The sequence below is a fragment of the Tachyglossus aculeatus genome, chromosome 21, assembly GCF_015852505.1.
Source record: "Tachyglossus aculeatus isolate mTacAcu1 chromosome 21, mTacAcu1.pri, whole genome shotgun sequence".
In the NCBI taxonomy this organism is placed as follows: domain Eukaryota; kingdom Metazoa; phylum Chordata; class Mammalia; order Monotremata; family Tachyglossidae; genus Tachyglossus; species Tachyglossus aculeatus.
The window spans coordinates 43,439,203-43,448,476 of record NC_052086.1 but is presented as its reverse complement, the minus strand read 5'-3'; the positions used below and the strand labels follow the sequence as shown (position 1 = coordinate 43,448,476).

General features: G+C 47.1%; 1 non-coding gene across 1 annotated transcript; it reads right to left on the bottom strand.

The window, feature by feature from the left end:
* Positions 1 to 7,173: 7,173 nt before the first annotated feature.
* On the bottom strand, positions 7,174 to 7,311 carry LOC119943083. Its single transcript, XR_005455565.1, has one exon. It is a non-coding gene; the product is annotated as a small nucleolar RNA SNORA7 (small nucleolar RNA).
* Between the last annotated feature and the right edge of the window lie 1,963 nt (positions 7,312 to 9,274).

The window sequence follows — 9,274 nt, the reverse complement described above, 5'->3', positions numbered from 1 at the left end:
ACGGGAAGGATGGTAGTGTCGTCAACAGTGATGGGAAAGTCAGGGAGAGGGCAGGGTATGGGAGGGAAGATAAGGAGTTCAGTCTTGGACATACTGAGTTTTAGATGGCGGGCAGACATCCAGATGGAGATGTCTTGAAGGCAGGAGGAGACACGAGCCTGAAGGGAGGGAGAGAGAGCAGGGGCAGAGACGTAGATTTGGGTGTCATCAGCATAGAGATGATAGTTGAAGCCTTGGGAGTGAATGAGTTCACCAAGGGAGTAAGTGTAGATAGAGAACAGAAGGGGACCAAGAATTGACCCTTGAGGAATCCCTACAATAAGGGGAGGAATCCCTACAATAAGGGGATGGGAGGGGGAGGAGGAGCCCGCAAAAGAGCCTGAGAATGAATGGCCGGAGAGATGAGGAGAACCAGGAGAGGACAGAGTCTGTGAAGCCAAGGTTGGATAGTGTGTTGAGGAGAAGGGGGTGGTCCACAGTGTTGAAGGCAGCCGAGAGGTCGAGGAGGATTAGGTTAGAGTAGGAGCCGTTGGATTTGGCAAGCAGGAGGTCATTGGTGACATTTGAGAGGGCAGTTTCCGTGGAATGCAGGGGATGGAAGCCAGATTGGAGGGGGTCGAGAAGAGAGTTGGCCTTGAGGAATTCGAGGCAGTGCATGTAGATGACTCATTTGAGGAGTTTGGAAAGGAATGGTAGGAGGGAGATAGGGCAATAACTAGAAGGTGAGGTGGGGTCAAGAGAGGGTTTTTTTAGGATGGGAGAGATGTGGGCATGTTTGAAGGCAGAGGGGAAGGAACCAGTGGAGAGTGAGTGGTTGAAGATGGAAGTTAAGGTGGGGAGGAGGGATGGAGCGAGAGATTTCATAAGATGAGAGGGAATGAGGTCAGAAGCACAGGTAGCCGGAGTAGCACTTGAGAGGAGGGAGGAGATCTCATCTGAAGATACTGCTGGGAAGGATGGGAGAGTAGCAGAGAGGGTTGAGAGCCGGGGGGTTGGAGAAGGGGGAGGAGTGACTTTGGGGAGCTCAGACCTGATGGAGTTAATTTTATTAATGAAGTAGGTGGCCAGATCTTTGGGGGTGAGGGTAGGAGGAAGGGGAGGAACAGGGGACCTGAGAAGGGAGATAAATGTACAGAAGAGCTGACGGGGATGATGGGCATGGGTGTCAATCAGGGAGGAGAAATAGTTTTGTCTGACAGAGGAGAGGGCAGAGTTAAGGCAGGAAAGGATAAACTTGAAGTGAACGAGGTTGGTATGGTGTTTAGACTTTCACCAGCAGCGTTCAGCAGCTCGAGCATCAGAGCGAAGGAGGCAGACAGTGGCAATGATCCAGGGCTGCGGGTTAGTAGTACGAGAGCGGTGAAGTGAAAAGGGAGCGAGGGACTCGAGCTGAGTAGAGAGGGTAGAGTTGAGAGCAGTAATCTGATCATCAAGATTGGGTAGAGAGGAAAGGGAGGCGAGGTGAGGTGTGAGGTGCTCAGAAAGATGGATGGGTTTGAGAAAGCGGAGATCTCTGTGAGGTAGTAGTATAGATTTACAGGGGAGAGGTGTGTGAGTGAGGAGGCAGGTGAAAAGTTTATGATCAGAGAGAGGGATTTCAGAGTTGATAATCAGATAATATAATCAGATGATCAGATCAGTTAATAATCAGATAACCAGATAATCAGGTTGTACACAGTCCTTGTCCCACATAGGGCTCCCAGACTTAATCTCCATTATACAGATGAGGTCACTGAGGCACAGAGAAGTTAAGTTACTTGCCCAAGGTCACACATATCTCACTCTGCTGCCTGGATCATTTTTTCATAAAAAAATTCATTTCCTGTTTCTCCACTTCTCAAAACTTCCTGTGGTTGCCCACCTACCTACTCATCAAACAGAAATCCTAAACATTGACTTTAAATTACTCAATCAGCTTGCCTCCTCCTACCTTTCTTTGCTGATTTCCTAATACAATCCAGCCTCCACACTCAGTTTCTCTAATGCCAACCTACTCATTGTGCCTCAATCTTGTCTATCGCACTACTGACCCCTCACCCACATCCTCCCTCTGGTTTGGAATGCCCTCCCCCATCATATCTGACAGACGATCACTCTCCCTACCTTCAAAACCCTCCTAAAATCACATCTCCTCCAAGAAGCCTTCCTTGACTAAGCCCAGATTTCCCCTTCCCACCCTCCCTTCTATGTCACCTAGGCACCTGGGCACCTGGATCTCTGCCAGTAAAGCACTTGCTATTCATCCCCCCTTAAGCCGCACAACATTTATGCACAAATTTTTTTTAAATGGTATTTGTTAAGCACTTACTGTGTGCCAGACATTATTCAAAGCACGGGGACAGATGCAAGCTAATCGGGTTGGACACGGTCCCCGTCCAACATGGGGCTTACACTCTGAATCCCCACTTTACAGATGAGGTAACTGAGGCCTAGAGAAAGTGCAGTGGAGCGGGGATTAGAACCCGGGTTCTTCTGATTCCCAGTGCTCTCTTTTTGAGGCCAGGCTTCTTCCCACTTAATACTCTGCTGCTCCCCCATCTGCAATTTAGTTTAATGACTGGTAGTCCATGGTGGGAGTGTGATTTGCGCGAAGGTGTTTAGTCAAATCTACGAAGGAAGGCAAGTCTTCAAAGCCTTATTGAAAGCCCATCTTCTCCGAGAGGCCTTCCCCGACTAAGCTCTCATTTCCTCTCCTCCCATTCCCTTCTGCATCGCCCTTGCCCTTGTATCTGCTCCCTTTATTCACCCCTCCCTCAGCCCCACAGCACTTATGTACGTATCCATAATTTCTTTATTCAAATGAACGCCTGCCTTCCCCTCTAGACTGTAAACTTGTTGCGTGCGGAGAGCAGGTCTGCCAACTCTGCTTTATCATCCTCTCCCAAGCACTTCACTCACTACAAGCGCTCGATAAATACAATCGATTGATCGATTAGAACCCAGGTCCTCTGACTTCCAGGCTCTTGCTCTTTCCTCTAGGCCACACTGCCCAGGTTTTCTGCTCCCTGTGGAAAATCCAAATCCCTTCCCCGTGGAGGAAACCCAGACCTCTGGGTGTGGGGGGGAAGACATTAATTCAGAGGATAATCTCCAGCAGGATATAATTAGTTCACGGTTCAGTGGATCCGACTAAGACCCCCGTCCCTTGATCTCGTCTCTTTTAAACGACGCAGACTGTAAAACCAAAACAGAGACGTGCCCGCTATTACACTCTTATTGAATTTGGATTCCCTCCAGGGTGAGAAGCCTTCAGATCCGGAGGCGATCCAGTCGTAGGACGGAAGGGAGCCTCAGACTTGGAATATCGAGCAACCTGCGGATTTCTGGGATGTAGAGGCACATGGGAGCCTCTCTTTTCTCTGCCTCTTGGAGAAACTTCATCTGCGGATTTTTGGGGGCTGAGGGGTGGGGATCTAATGTCCAGGAACATCTGAGAGAAACCACTTGGCTTGTTGGCTGCCGGCGCCTTGCTTGGGAGAAGTCTTCTGATGGAGGCCTGATGCAGGGATCCCAGATCTATGGTATTTATTGAGCGCTTACTGTGTGCAGAGTATTGTACCAAGTGCTTGGGAGAGTACCGTAAAACAGAGCTTTGTTTTTTCTATGTGGTATTTGCTAAGTGCTTACTATTGCCGGGCCCTGTTCTAAGCGCTGGGGTAGATAAAAGGCAATCAGGTTGGACACAGTCCATGTCCCACATGGGGCTCAATTTTAATCCCTATTTTACAGGTGAGGTAACCGAGGCCCAGAAAAGTGAAGTGACTTGTCCAAGGTCGCACAGCAGATACGTGGAGGAGCCAGGATTAGAAACCAAGTCCTTTTGACGCCCAGGCCCGTGATCTATTCACCTGGCCATGTTGCTTCATCAGCAGGTTCTACCAACAGAATTGGTAGATATGATCCCTACCCACAAAGAGCTTACAGTCTAGAAGGGGAGACAGATATTAGTATTAATTATGGATATGTTCATAACTCAAACCTGAGGGGTTGTAGTGGTCGTGTTGCTCTCTCTTCCCGATCCTGTCCCATCCTGGAGAGCTGAACAATGTATAATAATAATGAGAATGATAATAAGGCTTTATGCACTTCAAACTCATCTATGCATTTTAATCTCGTCTATGCACTTCAATCTGTGACCTTTGGAGATTTGACATTTGATATTCACCCCACCCCCAAACACATGGCAGTTATGTACATATCTTTACATGGGGAAGCAGCATGACATAGTGGATAGAGCACAGCCCCGGGAATCAGTAGGTCATGGGTTCTAATCCCTGCTCTGCCACTTGTGACCTTGGGCAAGTCACTTCACTTCTCTGTGCCTCATCTGTAAAATAGGGATTGAGTCTGTGAGTCCCATGTAAGACAGCGACTGTGTTCAAATTGATTTGCTTGTATCCACTCAAGTGCTTAGTACAGTGCCTGGAACCCAGTGAGCACTTAACAAATACCATCATTGTTATTTAAATTATGTATCATCAATTACTTATTTCTTTATATTAAGCTCTGTCTCCCCCTCTAGACTATAAGCTTGTTGTGGGCAGGGAACGTGTCTGGTAATTGTCTCTGGTACTCAGTTTCCTCATCTGTAAAATGGGGATTCAATACCTGTTCTCCCTCCTACCTAGACTGTAAGCCCCATGAGGGACAGGGACTGTGTATCACCTGATTATCTCATATCTACGCAAGTGCTTAGTACAGTGTTAGGCTTGAAAAGTACTTAAACGTTACTATTATTATTATTATTATTATTATTATTATTATTATTATTATTGAGGGATGTGGGAGGATGCCAGTTTTCACCCAGCAAAATAGCATGTGAGTGGTAGGAGGGAGAGAAGTCCCAGGAGGCTGTGTAGTAACTTTTTTATGATATTTGTTAAATGCTTACTAATGTGCCAGGCACTGTACTAAGCACCGGCGTAGATACAAGTTAATCAGGTTGGACACAATCCCTGTCCCACATAGGGCACACAGTTTTAAACTCCATTTTACAGATGAGGACAGTGAGACACAGGGAAATGAAATGATTTGTCCGAGGTTACACATCAGACAAGTGACTTTCCCAGTCAATCATTCATTCAATCATATTTATTGAGTGCTGACTCTGTGCAAAGCACTGTACTAAGCGCTTGGGAAGTACAAGTTGGCAACATAGAGAGACGGTCCCTACCCAACAACGGGCTCACTGTGCAGGGCACTGCACTGTACTAAGCACTTGGGAGAGTATGCTAACAGAGTTGGTAGGTACGTGTTCGCTGTCTACAATGAGTTTACAGTCTGGAGGGGTTTTACAGTGAAATGTCAACCATGGGTACCACTTTGTGATAATTGAGCAGGACAGTAAGAGGTCTCAGCTAAACTGTGGCTTAGGAAAGAAATCGAAACTGCCACGGCACATGTGTAAGAAATTAAAATTAGGCTTAAACTCATCTGAAGAACAGCTCTGACAGTTCCATATGGTGGCGTGAAGGCACCCAAAGCTTTATGGATTTGGCAAACATCTTAAACTATTTTTCAAATGATTTAGGTTCAGCACAACCCAAATTGTATTTATGCCTCTGGTACCTTTTCTCCTTAATTTTCCACCCTGGAGAACTGGGAGAGGGAATTGTAAATCCACATATGTTCTCCATTCATTTACACTTAACTCATCAACATGTTGTTTTGGAAGAACTGTTTGATGTCCGAGAAGCTTTTTAAGCCTTTTTATAAGCATCTTAAAGTCCTTTTTCCTCAGAAACAGGAAGTGCTTCCCCCCATTCCCTCACCCCTTCCTTGGCCAAGAATGGGTGAACGCAAAACACGGGGGAGTCGGGAGTTGTCAAATAAGCAACCACCCTGACATAATCGTTTCCTCCTCCCCTTCAGTCAGTTGTATTTATTGAGCCCTTACTGTGTGCAGAACACTGTACTAAACACTTGGGAGAGTACAATTTAAAAATAAACAGACACATTCCTTGCTCACAATGAGCTTACAGTCTAGAAGGGGAGATAGACATTAATAGAAATAAATAAATGACAGATATGGACATCAGTGCTGTGGGGCTGGGAGGGGGGAGATGAATGAAGAGAGCAAGTCAGGGAGATGCAGAAAGGAGTGGGAGAAGAGGAAAGGGGGGCTTAATCAGGGAAGGCCTCTTGGAGGAGATGTGCCTTCAGTAAGGTTTTGAAGAGTGAGGAGAGTCATTGTCTGTTGGATATGAAGAGGGAGGGCATTCCAGGCCAGAGACAGGGTGCGAGCGAGAGGTCGGCGGCGAGAGAGAAGAGATGGAGGCACAGTGAGAAGACTGACCCAGAAGGCACTGGAGCAGACGTTGGTAATGCCAGGATGTCTCTGATCATCTCCTTGAGCTCTCCCGGGTTGGGGAAGGAGGGAATGAGCCTATTTGGGGCTCAGCAGAGATGGGTTCTGTGGAGAGGAAGGGTGGGAACTACTCAGGAACACTTAATAATAGTAATAAAGTTGAGGAAGTGCTGACTCTGTGCAGAGGAATGCCTGGAACACTGAGCAAAGCACAGTACTGAGCACTGGACTGAGCATCATGCAGGATACTGTGCTTAGGCACCGTACAAAGCTCAGGAAAGATCCAAGTTAATCAGGTTGGACACTGTCCCTGCCCCATAGAGGGGTCACAGTCTTAATCCCCATTTTACGGATGAGGTAACCAAGGTACAGAGTGTGGAGAGAAATCCACGAGGAAGGGATAGACATGGTCCCGGGCCTTACTGGAGCTCCTGATTGGAGACTTTGGGAAGAGAGGGGGGATGGGCGACAGACAGGCAAGGAAAGGCGAAACAACTAAAACACACAAGCAGCATGAAAGACTAGGACCACAGTGTAGACTGCAAGAGGGGCAGGTGTCGTGGGGAGAGGAGTATTTTTAAGTACATAATAATAATAGTATTTGTTAAGCACTTGCTATTTGCCAAGCACTGTTCTAATCATTGGGGTCTTGTCTTGTTTTATGTCACTGAGTCGTGTCTGACCACAGACACATCTCTCCCAGAACGCTCCGCTCTCCATCTGCAATTGTTCCGGTAGTGGATCCAGAGAGTTTTCCTGGGAAAAATCCGGAAGCGGTTTACCATTGCCTCCTTCTGCTCAGTAAACTCGAGTCTAAACCCTCAACTCTCTCCCATGCTGCTGCCTCCCAACACGGGTGAGTTTTGATTTGGAGCAGATTGCCTTCCTCTCGCTAGCCACTGGCCAAGCTAGGAATGGAATGGGTAGGCCTCTGCTTGCCTCTCCCTCCAGTATCAGAGACTGGCAGAGGACTGGAAACTCCCCATGTGCCATCCTGAGAGGGGGAATTGCTGATGTAGATACAAGCTAAATAGGTTGGACACAGTCCCTGTCCTATATGGGGTTCACAGTCTTAGTCCCCCTTTTACAGGTGAGATAACTGAGGCCCAGAAAATTGAAGTGACTTGCCAAAGGTAACACAGCAGTCATATGGCAGAGCCAGATTTAAAAGCCTTGTCCTCTGACTCACAGATCTGCACTCTTTCCACTAAACCACCTTAGTATGTGCCACACACTGGACTAGCGCTGGGGTAGATAATAATAATAATAATGATGGCATTTATTAAGCTCTAACTATGTGCAAAGCACTGTTCTAAGTGCTGGGGAGGTTACAAGTTGATCAGGTTTTCCCACAGGGGGCTCACAATCTTAATCCCCATTTTACAGATGGGGGAACTGGGCCCAGAGAAGTTAAGTGACTTGCCCAAAGTCACCCAGCTGACATTTGGCGGAGCCGGGATTCTAACCCATGACCTCTGACTCCAAAGCCCGGGCTCTTTCCACTGAATGAGTTTCTCATGGCTCATTGGTCCACATTCAGGAAGTTGAGAAGGACTCAGTCCTCTGCCACCCCTCAGGGAGACCTGCTGGGGTGTTGGGGGGTGGATTTTCTCACTGGGCCTCATTCTCGCCTGTCCCACAGGCGACCCCTGGCCCACGTCCTACCTCTGGCCTGGAACGCCTTCCCTCCTCACATCCACCAAACTAGCAGACTTCCCCCTTCAAAGCCCTGCTGAATGCTCACCTCCTCCAGGAGGCCTTCCCGGATTAAACCCCCCATTTTCCTCTCCTCCCTCTCCCCCACATTGCCCCGACTCACTCCCTTTGCTCCATCCCCCTCCCCACCCCACAGCACTTGTGCTTGTATGTACATATTCATAATTATAATTCTATTTATTTTAATGATGCTTACATAGCTATAATTCCTTTTATTTATAATAATGCCACCGATGCCTGTTTACTTGTTTTGATGTCTCCCCCCCTTCTAGACTGTGAGCCCATTGAGGGAAGGGATTGTCTCTATTCTGAATTGTACTTCCCACGAGCTTAGTACAGTGCTCAGCACACAGTGAGCACTCAATAAATGTGACAATAACTGACTGAATGAATGAATCCCATGGTCCAGTGTGAGAGATCAGATTGATAACCACCTTGCCTCTCCCTTCTCACCCTCCTACTGCTTCTAAGAGCGGTAGAGCCTCTCTGGGCTTCTCCCAAGTCAAAGGACGGAAAGAACAGGAGCCCTGCCATTTCTGGTTCAATCCTCCTAGTCCACTCAGTCCAGTGCTCAGCTGCCATTCATTCATTCATTTGTATTTACTGAGCGTTTATTGGGTGCAGAACACTGTACTAAGCACTTGGAAAGTACAATTCAGCAATAAAGAGAGACAATCCTTGCCCACACCAGATTTACGGTCTAGAAGGGCTAGAAGAGTGTTGCAGTCTACTGTTACTGTCCGCAGGCCGACAGCACAGTCATCATTTATAATCATAATTAGAGAAGCAGCATGGCTCAGTGGAAAGAGCACGGGCTTTGGAGTCAGAGGTCATGGGTTCAAATCCTGGCTCTGCCAACTGTCAGCTGTGTGACTTTGGGCAAGTCACTTAACTTCTCTGTTCCTCAATTACCTCATCTGTAAAATGGGGATTAAAACTGTGAGCACCCTGTGGGACAACCAGATCACCTTGTAACCTCCCCAGAGCTTAGAACAGTGCTTGGCACATAGTAAGTGCTTAACAAATACTATTATTATTATTATTATTATTATTATTATTATTATTAGTCTCTGGGCCTCAGTTACCTCATCTGGAAAATGGGGATTAAGACTGTGAACCCCTTGTGGGACAGGGACTGTGTCCAACCTGAGTAACTTGTATCTATCCCAGCACTTAGAACAGTGTGTGGTACATAATAAGCATTTAACAAGCACCATTATTATTATTATTACTAATAATAATAATAAAAAA